A 17058-nucleotide genomic window follows, 5' to 3' on the forward strand; every position below is an offset into this window, starting at 1 on the left:
ATATATATATATATATATATATATATATATATATATATATATATATATATATATATATATATATATATATATATATATATATATATATATATATATATATATATATATATATATATATATATATATATATATATATATATATATATATATATATATATATATATATATATATATATATATATATATATATATATATATATATATATATATATATATATATATATATATATATATATATATATATATATATATATATATATATATATATATATATATATATATATATATATATATATATATATATATATATATATATATATATATATATATATATATATATATATATATATATATATATATATATATATATATATATATATATATATATATATATATATATATATATATATATATATACGCAATGAACATTAAAATTAAAATGTTTAAAATTCAACGCTATTTCACACGATTAATGGTAGCCGAATGGATACGGCCTCCGCTAATCGAGCCAGAGATGTCTCGTGTCGCGGGGTTCGAATTGTTCGACTGGTAGTAATCGTGACACCCTGCACTGAAGAATCCCGAAAGGATGAAACACTAGTGTCTGTAGGTATTTAATTATTATAGTAAAAAAATAATTATGACAGCCCCTTTAAGAAATACGTTTCTTATCATTGAGCACTTTCTGTTGAATTAAAAAGTCGGTCAATTTAGCTCTTATGCGTAGATCATCGTATAACGATTTGATCACTGTCTGTCTGACGTAATGAACATTTAAATTAAAATGTTTAAAATTCAACGCTATTTCACATGATTAATGGTAGCCGAATGGATATGGCCTCCGCTAATCGAGCCAGAGGTCTCGTGTCGCGGGGTTCGAATCGTTCGACTGGTAGTAATCGTGACACCCTGCACTGAAGAATCCCGAAAGGATGAAACACTAGTGTCTGTAGGTATTTAATTATTATAGTAAAAAAATAATTATATATATATATATATATATATATATATATATATATATATACAGCAAATCAATTAACGTACATCGCAATAACGACCTACAATTGTAATTATTAAGCTAGAATGTATATAGAAACACGCCTAATATACTGTCGTCACATACACCTACGCTTTACAGTCAGATAAACTGTTACAAATTCGGTATATTTATTTAAAAAGTAGAAAAAAACTATAAAAACGTGATTATTTTCCGATGCCAAAAAGGATTCCTTCAATTATCGTGTTTTTATTATTTGATTTTATTTTAAATAAAACTTCCATTGCTGGGAGTAATAACGACGACGACGACGACGACGACATATTGTCATGGTGCCTAAGATGTTTATATTGTTTTTACCTAATTTACTACTCAGTGTCCACTTCTTACAAACTACATAACTCATTGTATAGCAAATTTGACTTTTACTTTAAGGTTTGTGAAGTCATAATCAATTAACGTACATCACAATGACAACATACAATTGTAATTATGAAGCTAGAATGTATACAGAAACATTTGTAATGTACTGTCGTCGCACGCATTTACGCTTCACAGTCAGATAAACTATCATAAAAAATAACGACTCTGATTACTAGTACATAATCGGCAGGTATATTCATTTAATGAGAAAACGTACAAACTGAAAGGAAACAATGGCGAGTATGAGAAAGTAAAACCAATAACAACAAACAAGTATAGGAAAATAAGGAAGTTAAAGAAATCGAAAGACTGGATAAGTTCGTAAAGAAATGGAACATGAAATGTCACGTTGCATGACAAAGTAAACAAATCCATTGTCCAGAAGAATAAAAGGCTAAAACATACCGCTGATGCCAGGAATAGGAGCGGATAAAGAAGAAAGAGGCATGCTGTGTCGCCAGTGGTTGTAAAAAAAGGAAGTAAATACCAACTGGAGAAGGAAATTAGGAAGAAAGTAACTTTTTAGTTAAGAGTGAAAAGGAAGATAATGAGCTCAAAACAGGGACGCAGAACACCTAATTTTAAGGTTAAAAGGTATAAAATAGCAAATATCTCAACAATGAGAAAAATATATGATTTTCGGAATAAGCACCCTCAAATTAGTCTTAATCAGCTTAGAAGCCTTGTAAGTACGACATAATCATGTTAACATACCGGCTCCCATCAGATCACTGAAGTTAGGCAACGTTGAGCCTGATCATTACTAAAACAGGTGACCAATTTTGGAATTTCAGGCGCTGTACGTAGGAGGACGTCGACACCTCCCTGCAAGAATTGCAACACTCTAACGTCGTCATCGCCCTTAACGGGGATATACATGCGACTGGGGACCGCTTGTGAATTTCATACTCCCATAGAACCGACGGAAGCCGGTTAAACCCGAGTAGGGTTAGTGCCGTTTCACCCCTCCACACACACACACGGAGAAAACTTGGGCACCAAAAATGGCAAGTGTTATATCTGTAGTAATTATCATAGACAATGTTTTTTATGATGTGTCGAAATTTGAATTCTTTTAATATGAATTTACTTATTAAAGGCGGTACGTTGTAGCAACACGCGTGCAGTTAAATTGTGTTTGAGTTTGCGATGAGTGCTGATTTAAAGAGGTCTTTGTCGCAATTCATTTTCAATAAATTTAACGATTTTTGCTTTTTGAAGTAAAAAGAATAATCATGTCGCAATGAATTATATTCCATTTATGTTCATTGAGTCTATTCTCTAAGCCACGTTGAGTTTCACCAATGTATATATGATGGAAATTATGGCATGGGACAACATATATGCTTGCATTGGATATGGATTTGTTTTGGAAATGTTTTTTTAATGTTTGTTTTATGGTCTGTGATGCGTTATGTGTTATTTGAATTCCTAGTTTGTTTAGAGCGTTGCAAATTATTGTATTATTGGCGTAGGTAAAAGAATATGTCCGCATGTGAAAGAAGTGTCTGGTCTATATGACTTGATTATTTGTTTCTGGAAAATATGTGTGTTGCCTTTTTCTTTGCATTTAATATAAAATATGTGCGATATAGCAAAGTTTTAAAAGATTTTGTGAGGTATTTGACTTCTTCGCCAATATATCCCGGACTATAAATTCTGAATGCACGCAGGAAGAAACCTATTATCATGTCTGTTTTTATTTTGTTATTATGGTATGAGTGGAAATGGATGTAAGTATTTTGTGTGTTGTTTTTACGGTGAACATCAAAGGATCGATTATTGTTAGATTTTATTATAAGTATGTCTAAAAATGGTATTTAGTGATTGTTCTCTGTTTTATAGGTAAAGTTTATATAGGGTTCTCTATGCATGTGTTTCGGGAAAAATTTAAATGTTGTCAGTATAACTAAAGTATTATGTTTGGAAGTAATCTGAACTTGAAAAGGGCAAATTCTAGGAATTCTAAGAACGGGCAGAGGATTACCCGTATGGAAGCTTGAAATTTTGCCTGTAGAAATTATTATTGAATTGAAAATAAGTCATGTCAGTTATAAGTCTAATGATTTTTATAAAGGTGTCAGAAGGAAAAGGTAAGTTAATGTTGTTTTCCTTTTTATAATATCCGGCATCCGTTGTGCCACAAAATCGCTCGAGCCATATCCAATACCCTAACTCCACTAATGGGCAATATCAGCAACTCCCACATAAATAACTCTGGAGTTTTATTTAACTAAATAATTAAAAAAAAAAAACATTAATGTCCAAAACAAAATGATACACAGCTTAGCTGTAACATTATTGTGCACTAATGCTCCCATTAAGAAATGTTTAAATTTATTAAATAAACATTTAAAAAATGCTAACATTAACTTATATATATATATATATATATATATATATATATATATATATACACATATATATATATACATATACATATATATATGCATACACATACATACATACTCATATATATATATATACGTATGTATGTATATATATACCATATATTTATACCAGATATATTCATGCATAGTACACACACATACACAAACACAGACACACGCACACACACAGACACAGACACACAGACACAGACACAGACACACACACACACACACACACACACACATATATATATATATACATACATGTACACATTAACGTTAACACGTGTAGACGTCGAAACGTCGGTCAGTTGGCATAGACTCTTCCTAATATTTATAAATTAAAATTATTAAACGCTCTACTCAAGCATTGAGCACTTATAATTTTTTTATTCAATGTTATCAATGTATTTGAACTTATATATACATATATACACACACACACATATATATATATACACGTATACATACACACACACAAACAAATATATATATATATATATATATATATATATATATATACACGAATATTCATATGATTGAGATTGTTGGACTGACTTCCTCATCTTGATTGTTATCGTCACAACGTTTCGGCCGTTTTGCCCTCCGGCCTTCATCAGGCGTTTTGTATCGAACTGGGGAACCGTTTGTTAGGAGTCTCGAACCCAACCCTTTATTATTATTACGGGGGTACCGAGTTCGGACTCCAGCTAGACTGTTTGACGGTACCCCCGTAATAATAATAAATGGTTGGGTTCGAGATTCCTAACAAACGGTTCCCCAGTTCGATACAAAACACCTGATGAAGGTCGGAGGGCAAAAGGGCCGAAACGTTGTGACGATAACAATCAAGATGAGGAAGTCAGTCCGACAATCTCAATCAATGAAAACACCTCATCTAAAAATACAGATAATTACTATGAATATTCATATATATGCATATACACACATATACATTCATGTATGTATATATATATATACATATATATATATATATATATATACACATATATATATGCCCACATATATGTACATGTATACGCATATATAAATATTTTATGCATTTGTTTTTATATACTAGCAAGCCGTCTGGTGTTGCCCGGTCGTAAAATATGCATATATATTATATTTTAATTAATACAGAAACTGAAATATGTGCACGCAAATATTGTGCTTTATTTTCGAAACAGTTCACTTTTTGTAAGTACAAAAAAGAAATACTCGAGCTGAGATCGAAACCAAAGTCTAAAAACAACGAGTCAAATACGATAACCATTAGGCCAGGTTGACACGTTCTTTGCAAAGTGTTTTCAACCTTACTTATTCTTAACATAGTCAAGAAATCATGTTTCACGATCGCGCATGCGCATTGGTGAAACAGTTAGCAAACATGTAAAAATTCGATGAGGCCCACGTATTAATTTTTCGAATTTTGTACTCCTTAGCCGCCCATGTTTGCGAATGAAAACCGATTAAAAAGTTGTTCGCATGTCTGCAAACCTTCTATACTAAATTTTAAGCCTGTAGATCAAACATTCGTTGAGTATATAGGTTAAGAAGTGTCCTCAGATATACACATTCACACTTCTGCAGCTTTTAGTTTTCTGTAGATATAGAGTGTGAAAATATGGAGACAGACATATAGCCTTACACACACAGAGACACACAGAGACACACACACATAATATATATATATATATATATATATATATATATATATATATATATATATATATATATATATATATATATATAAACATTTTGAGATGTATACGCGGCTGACCGACGTTTCTACATTTCAGTATCTTCAGGACCCCTAATGAGTTTCTTATTAAGTAACAAAAAGCAAATGCCATCTATAGTTCCAACTGAGAGGCTAAAAAAAAAAAACCCCAAAAAAACCTTCTTTCATCTCCGTTGCTAATTAATGTTAACCATTTTCCCTACAACTATTTTGAAAATGGATTACCTTTAGCTTTTTACTGCAAAACCCATTACAAGTCCTAACGATACATGACGAATATTTTAACGTTGGTCGATCCGCGTACATTCCTCAGAATGGTTATATAATTGCCATTTAAAAAAAAAAAAAATTGCTTGCTTTTTCCCTTGTGAACACGTGCTAATAAAAAAATTATGGCTACTTCCGGAAACCCAAGATGGGAATTAATGAAGAAATTGAATGTAACACCGATAAACTCACCTTTCATAAAAACAAATAATTTGTTAAAAAAAAAAAAAAAAAAACACCCGCAAACTCACTTTTCATCAACCAAAAACTAAGTTAAAACAAAAAATAAAAAAAGTTGAAAAAAAAAAAAATTTCATTCTATCTTTTTTTCTTTGAGAAACAAAATAAATATTTCTGACTTACAAATACGATAGGTACATGTCATTTTTACTTTTTATGGCTTTGATATTCCAGCGTTTTTATTGGTTACAAAAATGGATGACCGATTTACCAGAACGTTATCACTAAAAAGTTAGCACCCTTTTCAAATGTCGAAATAATGATTTAAAAAAAAAAATTTTTATTTCATAATCTGGTTAATTAGTGTCCAATCAATAATAATCCAGTGAAAAAAAATTCAAAAAACTTATCACTGTACAAATTACGCATGTAGGTGATGGCTGTACAACTCCGCCGCCCTAATCTCTTATGTATTCAAATTGTTTGTTATCAGTATTCACACACTCCTCTTATCAAGAACGGACACTCATATACACTCTTGAACAAAGTCTTTATTGGCATCAATTTCCTGACAAGCCTCTAAAATGAACTGACAACAACAACAACAACAACAACAACAACAGTGTGTAGCACGCGTGCGAAATCATTATACTTAACAGATCCTCCCCAAAAGAAGTCCATATGAGTTAAATCTGGCGAGCGTGGTGGGCAGTCAATGGCGCCCCGGCATCCAATCTATCCGTTAGGAAATTCTGAGTCAAGTTGTGCGCGCACATCGAGTGCAAATGAGGTGGTGCCCCAATCTTGCTGAAAATAAAAGTCATCATCTTGGTATTGTTCACGTACCCGCCTCGATACGGGTTCCGAACTGAGAGCATGCTCTTTTTCACAAGCGACGGCGGGAGCTTGGCGAATACTCAGCGAATGGCGGCGATGAGGCTGACTTTATTACTGTAGGAGATCATGTTGGTGATATTCTCAACGTATGTCCAAACGTAGTAGTCCAGCGGGTTCAGGTCGAGGAAAGAAGGGAGCCAATGTGGGAAGGTTAGAAAGTCGTGGTACTCCTGAAGCCAAGCCTGGATCTCTTTCGACTTATGGGTCAGCACCGAGCCCTGCTGCCACACCCAGTGTCTGCCAGCGGTCACCTGGTCGCACCAGGGGATCACCGAACTCTTCGGCACATCCAATTATACTTTAGTGTTGACTTTCAAACCGACTTCAAAGATGTGAGGTGGCATGATGTGGCCATCACTTGAAACTAAACAGAAAACAATAACCGTGGTCGGAAACTTTGTTTTCATCAATCTGAGCACGCCCCTGTTATTCGTGACAATCTAGCGATGAATTTTAAGGGTACCGTCAATAGTCCTGCTGTCATAATTTGGATCGGTAGCGAGCATGAGTTATACAGCGGTGCATCTCCGTTGAACATTGTGTCACTTTCAGACATGATAAAAGGTTCTCATCGCTGTTGGCCAACTAGCAGATGGTCTGCAACAAAAAACCGGTTTTCATCAAACGGAAATGGAATCATGTCGCTTTTTCTAGAGCGACAATTTTATCGTTATACCTTGTAAACACAATTGCGTCGATTAACGGTACGTACGTATGTATGTATGCCTAAAACTTTCGACAGAGGCGACAGATTTTCACGAGATCGGTATCATTTTGAAGCCCGACACTTCGGACGATAAATATCGAAAAATTCGCACAAAATATTCATTCCTCCACCCTTAACTGGGCACTTTTCTACAGGGAGGGGTCGCTTTTTTGCGGATATTTTCAAAAGTCATCACCACCTCTTTTCGATTGTCTAGCCTTAATTTAAACCTACGTCACTTCTGGTTTGGTAACAGGCGTAATAGCTTAATTTTTTTTTTCATTTTCTTTTCCTCCATCGCGATACGGGTTCAAGCCTGCCTACAGTCTATCACTTTTTTTTTTCGTTCCCAATTTTCCATTTTTTTTTTCTCAACCAACACCTTTACACACGCCTCCACTTTCTTTTCCGCCTTCTCGTCACGGGTTCGAGCCTGCCTGCCTGCCTACTACAACTTTTTTTTTTTTTTTTTTGCTCAACACACATCTACAAACATCCGGGTAACACCGGGCACCTAGGCTAGTCTATTATATAAATCTCACCTGTCTGTTTAAATGTATGTATGTATGTATGTAAGTATGCCTAAAATTTTCGACAAAGGTGACGGATTTGCACGAGATCGGTATCGTTTTAAAGTTCGACCTTTTGGACGACAAATATTGAAGAATTGGCTAAAAACATTAATTCCGTCACTCTCAATTGGAGACTTTTCTACTGGAAGGGGCCGCTTTTTTACCGATATTTTCGAAAGTCATCCCCTCTTTTCGATTGACTTACCTTAATTTAATTCGTCATTTAATTCGTCATTTAATTCGTCACTCCCGGTTTGGCGATGGGCTCAACAGCAAAGCCGTCACGATTTTTTTTTTATTCATGTTCTTTTCCTCCTTCGCGGTACGGGTTGGACCCTACCTGCCTACTACCACTTTTTTTTGCTCTACACACACCTCTAAACACCCGTGGAACGCCAGCCACCCAGGCTAGTATAACACACACACACACACACACACACACACACACACACACACACACATATATATATATATATTGAATATATATATAGGAGAAAGATCCAGGAAGCCTCAGCAGCTAACCTGACGTGACTTTTGACTGCAGCCGAACCTACTTCTCCCGCATCGGGTTCGTCAGGCACAAGCGTGCCTGCAGTCGACGTGGAAAGCCCCCTTCATAGAATCTTCGTTTGCGAAGTACTGCCAAGAAAAAAAAAGAATATATATATATATATATATATATATATATATATATATATATATATATATATATATATATAACAATTTCCGAGTCATATTTCCAAATTTTTCTCCTCTATTGATTATCCAGGATTACCTTGTTTTTATTAGGTTAATGTAAAAAATATAATTACAAATCTCGACTATAAATTAGGATAAGATAATGTAGAAATAAAAAGGGGGCTACTGTTCTGTCTCGAAAGACAATGGATACCCCCTGTAAGAGCGCCTGCATGTGTAAATTGTGAAATAAGGATTGCGCAATCCCAACTGCAATTCTCCTGTGACAGCATTTCCTGATTCCAGTGGCAAGAAGTCCAGGACAACTGAATGCAGAAATAAGAGGAGAGCTTATATAACCCCTGATATTCGCATTTTAGTACTGACCAGGTTCAACGATGCATAACTTCGGTGATCTTACATTAAGTTATGTGTCATCGGGTTCACATGATGACACATAATCAATAGAGGTTGCTCTGTGTAATTAAACATGGATTCCTTAATAAATCAATCTGACCCATGCTCTCTCTCTCTCTCTCTCTCTCTCTCTCTCTCTCTTTATATATATATTGTTATTTTTCTCGATTACGATAAAAACACATGTTAAATGTGCAGATATTTTTTTAAACGTACGGATACACTTGTGAGGGATGATCTATCGACTTTAGTTTTACTAATAGGTTAAAATCAATAGATATTAACTGTTTTAGTATTACTATCAGCGGTAGAATTTTTTTTTTGTTTTAAAGGAAATCAAATAAAAAAGCCAATTAAAAGAATCAGCGTTAACATCGGAAAATAGGCACAAATTTTTCCGGTTCCGATACCCTCAAAATTTCCGATTTTTTCGATTCCCGATTCCGATTCCGATTAATCAACCAAACATAAATTTATTTTTTATTAGCGATTCTGTTTTATTTGTTTCACTTACATAAGTGGTGAGAGAGTTACCTGCCCTTCGTTTATTGGCGTCGCTCCCTTTTTTTGGGGGGGGGGGCTGTATCTTTTGTTGCTGTTATTATTATTATTATTATTATTATTATTATTATTTATTAAATATTTAAGTTAAAATATTTCAATTTTTAATAAATAAAATGAATAATATATATAGTAAGTTATAAATATATATATGGCAATTATCTACACAGAATATTCCGCGTTGATACAAAAATATTGATATCAAATACAAACAACATAACACCGATTACTATAATAAAATTAAAAATAGAAGAAAAAGAAATATAATCTGGTATACGGCGCCATACAATCACATGTTAAAAACAAAACTCGGCAAGAAATTTCTAGACCTCATCGAAAAGCACTTCCCCATGACCAATCTCTGACACAAAATTTTAAATAAAAATAACGTTAAGTTATCATACAGCTGCTGCGAAAATTTAGAGATGATAATTAAAGCACATAATAACAAAATATTTAAAGCAATGAAAATAATAACAAAATAAACAATAAAAAGTGAACAACATGACAAAAATAAAATTAACACAAAGAACAAAAATGTAACTAGTAGAAATAATAATAATAATAATAATAATAATAATAATAATAATAATAATAATAATAATAATAATAATAAACCAAACCCAAACAATAACCCTAATAGAAATAAAAATACTAATAATGAACAAGATAAATGCAACCGTAGATCCCGCACATTCTGCCCATTTCAAAATAAAGGTCTAACAAATAGCATAGTTTACCAAGCTACAAGATTTGCGAAAGAAAACCCGAATAACAAAAAATATTACTAAAAATATTAAAAAAAATATTATTAGATTTCAAAACCCGATATTATGATCATAAAAATACCTTCAGAAACAAAAAAAAAAAACAAAAAAAAAAACGAATGAAAACAGCACTTGCAAACCAATACTGGGAACTCAAAGAAAGCGGACGTTCACCGGTGGTAGAACGGAAAATAGTAGGACAAGCAAACACATGTAGGGACCTAGACGATCCATGTAGATCATGCCTGAATGAATATAATTTAAAGAACCCCAACATCTATTAAACTGTAGCGAACAAATGTGTGCACATGATAAACTTTACTCTAGGATAGCGATACAAAATAATTTTAAGATTGACAACAATAGAAAATAAATAAATAAAATAAAAATAAGATATAAGAAATAAAATAATATCCGAATTATAGAAAAAAAATCACATATCTAACGTCGTCGCCGTCGTCGTCGAGTCGTTTTTTTTTATATGTCTTACCACACCTAGGTTGAAGAAAAGGTCAGCTTACTTAGATATCTACTCTTCCCATGAAAAAGACACACAAAGGAAGGGATGAGCCTAAGCTCAACCGTATCTTTGTCCTGGAAGTGCCCGTCTATTGGCTGATTAGGGTGGGCGCGGTGGAAACTAGGAAGCTGATTGGCTAACTAAAAATTCAATAGCATGTGCGTATATAAAAACGCAAGGTAACCACAACACTTTGCATAAGCCTGACGAATTCTCACGAGAATGAAATGTGGAATAGTCTGTGTGGCTCAATCGCCATATATATTTTTATAACTTACTATATATGTATATATATATATATATATATATATATATATATATATATATATATATATATATATATATATATAATTATAAAACTCATATGACCTTGTAAATGGCGTTGTAATTTCATGTAGTAGCCATGCATATTTTCATAACTTACTACCTAGCTCTACCTACGTATTGGGCACTGTTGAAGTAAATACTGAAAATTTACGCATAAAATTATATCTATATTAAAGAAGTAGTCCTATATATATATAAGCGTTTTATGCTCTCATGCATGTTTGTTTCTTTTGTGATCCATCTTTTCCACTCTGCAGGCCAATGTTCAAGCGTTCTGTTCGAGTTTAAAAAGAAATTCGCCATGATCGCAAACGTTGTTGACTTCCATGTCATCTTCAGGCTAGGTAGGAATTAAAAAAATGAGTTTAATGACGTCATTGAAAAAGTCGATTAAAACCGTTTCAAAGCACTTAAGCGTACCCCCCCCCATATTGAGCCTAATTGATAGTCAGTTTGTTTATGTGAATGAGTAGGACTTTTATAATTGGGAGGCGTAGATTACGATACGAGACGGCTAAAATGACGGTATTTTGTATTAATATACTTCTAAATTCATTTTTAGGTGTGGCGTGTGCTATCTAACAGCTCCACCTACCAGTAGGTAGGTGGAGCTGTTAGGGGCATGTAAGCCGTCGAAAAATGCTAGTCATAGTCATGCTGATAGATGAATTGTTTTTGAGACACATTTTTTCTTATAGGACGTTTGAAAACATACAGGGCGTTACTAGTTTTTAGTATATTGTCGTCTGGTGTCGGGTTATTGTGTATTAATACTTTTTTTTTTTTTTTGATTTTTTTGTGATAAATGATAAATTGTAGTTTAGTTTTTCTGTGTGAAAATGTGTTTATATACGACATTTTTTTTTCAATTATTTTTTCATAGATTACAGTAAATATGTTGCTGCTGCTGTTGTTGTTGTTGGTGGTGGTGTTTTTTTCTAATGGCGGCTAAAGTGTGTTTAATTTGTTAATCCGCGATATAATTTTGGAAGTTATTATTAATAAAGGTTTGTTTTATGTCAGAGAATGTCTACTATTTCGTTAGTAGATGAATTCCGTTTGGCTCGGTAGATGAGATTTTTCACTACGCCCCTTATATACCTATAGGAAAATATAAACAACGAAATATGCATAAGAGAAAAAATGCTGTCCAAATATGCCAACATATGTATATACGTAAGGGGCTACTAACTGGGGCAATGCCCAAGAAACATTAACAAGATGTTGGTTTACGTTACATTTAAAGTTCTGCATATCAGTACAGTCAGGGAAGCAGGTAGCAGGAAGGGAATTTCGAAGTCTAGCTTTTCGAGAGAAGAAGTTATTAGAATAGAAAGCTTTCTGACATGTAAGAATTTCAACAGTGAAGGGGTGAGATTTTGTTGCTAAGCAAGTTTGTCGGGGATATGAACCTTGAGGGGACACAAATGCAATGAGTTCATCAGGACACATTCCATTTTGTAAAACAGGTACATGGATGCAACACTGCAGCGATGGGACAGGGGTTGGAGTTTAGTTGACAAAGTGGGACCTATTAGACTGAAGATTCTTTTTCGGACCCTATTCAATCGGGAGACACTAGTGCTAGATGCACCAACCCAAATGTAGCAACAATACTCCATGCATGAGCGAATAATGGCCTTATAGAAGTACATGATACTTTCCTGTGTGATTAGTCTTCTAGCTTGATAGAGGGAACCCATCTTCCTTTCGCAATGTCCTCAATGTAGTTGTTCCAGTTCATATTTCCTGTGAATGTTAAGGCGAGGAGTTTGAAGGAAGAATTCTTAGGTAGGATGTTATTTGCCATTTGTGTGTCGGTGGTTGAAGAGGCGTCTTGTAATTGTTAAAGGAAAGCAGTTTAGTCTTAGTAGCATTAAATGTTACCATCCATTTACGATACATGAAGACGATAAGAATCTATGACGACATTTCAAGGATCTTTCTGATTGACTCCCACTACCCCCCCCCGATTAAAACGAATGACACTCGTCCTGGGGAAAGCACCATGTTTTAACAAGCTTTTGGGACTGACCTTCATTCCTAATCTGAAATGGAACGCATACATCAAATCTGTTGCCAAGATCGCTGGTAAAATGGTTGGATCACTCTACCGCTCCAGTAAGTATCCCACTGCCAATACAATTCTTTATCTGTATAAGAGCTCAGTACGCTCTAAAATGGAATATTGTTGCCACATCTGGGTAGGAGATGCTCGGCACGCCCTATTTTGCCTTGATAAAGTTCAAAATCGGCTTCGAAACCTAATAGGTGATGCCGTTTTCTCTGATTGTCCTCAAGTACAATGTAAACAAGTTCTTAATGAATCGTACCCCTATATAATCCAACTTACAAAAATCACATTGACTAATGTATACCCATTAACCCTTATCCTCGAGTGGCTTCCGGGAGTTGATAAGTGGTGATTCCTTTGTTAAAAAAACAAACAAACCAACCTTCTTCCCACAGAATAAACGTCATGAGCTTGTCTCTGCTCTATCGCTATTTTTATGGAAAGTGCTCGACGGAACTCCAGTCTATGGTCCCCCTTGCCAAATTTTCACAAAAATACTCGACTAGCTACAACCACTATATATGATTTCCTCACTCTCTATCTGTGTCTAAATGTAAACGAAGATTTCATGAACAAAGCTTCTTTCCCAGAATTTCCCGCCTTTGGAACACTGTTCCGCTGGCATGCTCCCCGGTTGAATACTACATGGTAACCTTCAAGTCTAATGTAAACAGGTTTCTCTTAAGCCGGCCTCCTAAATAATTCAATTATACCCAATTTACACCATAACTGATTACTACATCACCACCTTACATTCATTAATCCTTATCCTCGAGTGGCTTTCCGTCCTTGATAAGTGATGACTACCAAGTAAAAAAAATGGTAGATTTGGAAATTTTAGGGATATTCTGACAATATTTTCAAACTATCACATCATTTTAATAAAATTTAATAGTTACATAGAATAAATTTGCAGAATAGATGTAGTAAAGTTAAAAGAAGCCATGAAACTGAACTTGAGCGATTCATGTGAAACTAGGTAACTTGTTCGACAAGTACAGATTGGGTTCAGCAACTAGTCAGTCTCTTAAACTGGTTATAAACCGGTTGTATAGAATTATAATGGGTGGCCAAGATCAAGGCTTGATGACCAATGCTTTTAAGACTTTACCGCTAAATTGTACTTTCAAGTCGCCTTTCAAAAATCAATATTTCTTACTTTTATGGCTTCTCAGCCCACCTGCGCTTCAAAGTACATGTCTATGCATCGTTCAATAAGTGTATGAGGAGTTTGTTTATGTTTGTGTGTCAGTTGCACCCTAACTTCCGTCACGTGTGGTTTTATGATTAAAAAAAAAAATATTTCTTGCATAAAAAAATTCTGGCGGTGAAGGGTTAAAAGATTAGTGGTCTCAGCAATGGTTCGGACACGTAAAAGTATAGAGTCTAAGCCATCTGACATTCAATTGTAAGGTTTTGTTGGGGGACGGCTACTATGCAATGCGACACAATGAAGTATATAAATATATCCATTAGGCCATCTGTAAAAAGTTGAATATAGAATTTAGCAACAAGTCCTGAGAACATGTTTACCAGAAAAAACAGTTGATAATAAGTCATACACCATTCACTATGACTATGCCATTCATACAGCTACTTACCAAGAAAACTTAGCTCTTAAACCTGGCATAATGATATGGGATAAAGAGGCTTACGTCTAAGAAAAGGTCTTAGCCTTCGGGCCAAGATCGCAGTGTAGTATCTGTTCTGATGCTACACTTCACCATTTCTGTTCTCGGTCAGTGAAGGAGAAATTCTTCATGACTGAGGCAATTTTAATTTTCGTTCCTATCCAGAGTGCCCCTTTCTGGGGGAAGCTAGATTTTCCCCAAATTATAAACTGGCCTTGTGCCTAACTCTGCCCTAGTGGAGAGGCAACCTTAGTAGAAGTTAATATCTCAAGAGATGCCAGGATAAAAAAAGGGCTGAGAGAGAAAAGATAATGAAATACCAAGGTCTTATGTACTGCATGAAAAGAAATTGGAATCTTAGGAAGATCCTTATCATTCCAGTAATTATAGGAGCAACCCTATGAAAAAGAATATAAAAAACTATCTGGCAAATATACTCCGTGGACCAAGTGCAAGAGAGATTTGAGCGCTCTTAGAGAAACAGTTAGAATCTTAAAATGATCACTCAATTGGAAGTTGATCCTGGATATGACCTTAAACTATATCCAGTGATGGTGCCCCAGCTTGCGGGCTTTGGGGAGTGTGGAACCACCCTTTAATTGCATTTGCTCTCAGGTCCACTCTGACCTGGACTGGTAGTACCTGTTAGGGCCCCAACTAAGGGTTAAATAGGAACCGACTTTAAAAAACAAATATACTCTATTAAAAAATTGTTCTTCAAAATCACTGGATTCGGCATTAAATAACCTAAAAAGGGTTGATATGCCGTAAAACAAAAGCAACCAACCAATCAGTTGGAATTTCAGAGATAGCGGATAAATGTTTGGCATTCGGTGGGATGCCCCACTCCCAGCTAAAACAAAATTATAAAAAATTAACCAAAGTGCTATAAAAAGAAAAAATATATTGTTTGCGTTATAGAAGAGAAATCTATCTATATATAAAACAGTAGATGTATGTATGTGTGTAAATATTTAACAGCTTAACTATTAATCTATTAATCAGATAACACTGAAATTAACAGAAAATAGTAACCATACACCAAGGATAGTTTATAACTAGTAAACCTTTGTTTTCGGTTGATGAATAACGCGTACAGAAGTCGGCAAGTTGAAATGCAAAATGTTCCTTTCAACTTGCCAACATATCTATTGGTTTGCGCATGCGTGAACTAATCAAAGCTAAAAGTGGTTTAATTAAGTTTCTTTTTTTATTATTATATGTCTGTCGATTTAATCTAAACGATAGCGAACGAGCCGAGAGATTTAAATGAGGGAATGCGGCTCGAGAACTATTGGTTTTGGGTACTATATATTAAGTATAATTTTCAATAGAGAATTGACTGTAACAATAAAAACGAAATCTGCATGTATTAGGATATATCAATTGTACTATTTGAATTGATCGGACTACTGTTCTCATCTTGAGTGTCATTTTCACAACTTTTCGGTCGATATAACCTTCGACCTTCTTCAGGTGTATCTTGTCGAACTCGGGAATGTTTCTGTCGAACTCGGAAATTTGGAAGAATTTCGAGCGGGACCCTTTATTTCCTTCATGGGGGTAGTATGCTCTTGTTCCGTCAGCCATGACTGAATAAGGACTCTACGTAATTCGCAATTGTATTTTTCGGTCGCCCACACTGAGGATTGAACCTTCAACCTACAGGAGAATATCACTTTTTACAATTGATTTTTACCAAGTACTCTAACCACTGCGCCACGGGACTTTGTGGTCCACAAGGACTCGTGGTGCAGTAGTCCGATTAATCCAAATAATACGAATAACCAATCCTCATCTCAAAAATTCAGAAACATTATAAAAATATATTAAGCGTACTTTATGACCGGGCAAGATCGGGCACCCCTGCTAGCAAATTAATAAGAGTGTATAGTATTTTCTTATGT

At 34.4% G+C, this 17058-nt stretch overlaps 1 protein-coding gene across 6 annotated transcripts in view; it reads left to right on the top strand.

Moving 5' to 3' along the window:
* The window catches only part of LOC145259812 (uncharacterized), a 70477-nt gene that overhangs the window by 10104 nt on the left and 43315 nt on the right, over positions 1–17058 (top strand). The gene's annotated exons all lie outside the window — the stretch shown is intronic.

The sequence above is a fragment of the Euprymna scolopes genome, chromosome 35 (genome assembly GCF_053919585.1).
Source record: "Euprymna scolopes isolate OS-2025 chromosome 35, ASM5391958v1, whole genome shotgun sequence".
NCBI classification, from domain to species: domain Eukaryota; kingdom Metazoa; phylum Mollusca; class Cephalopoda; order Sepiida; family Sepiolidae; genus Euprymna; species Euprymna scolopes.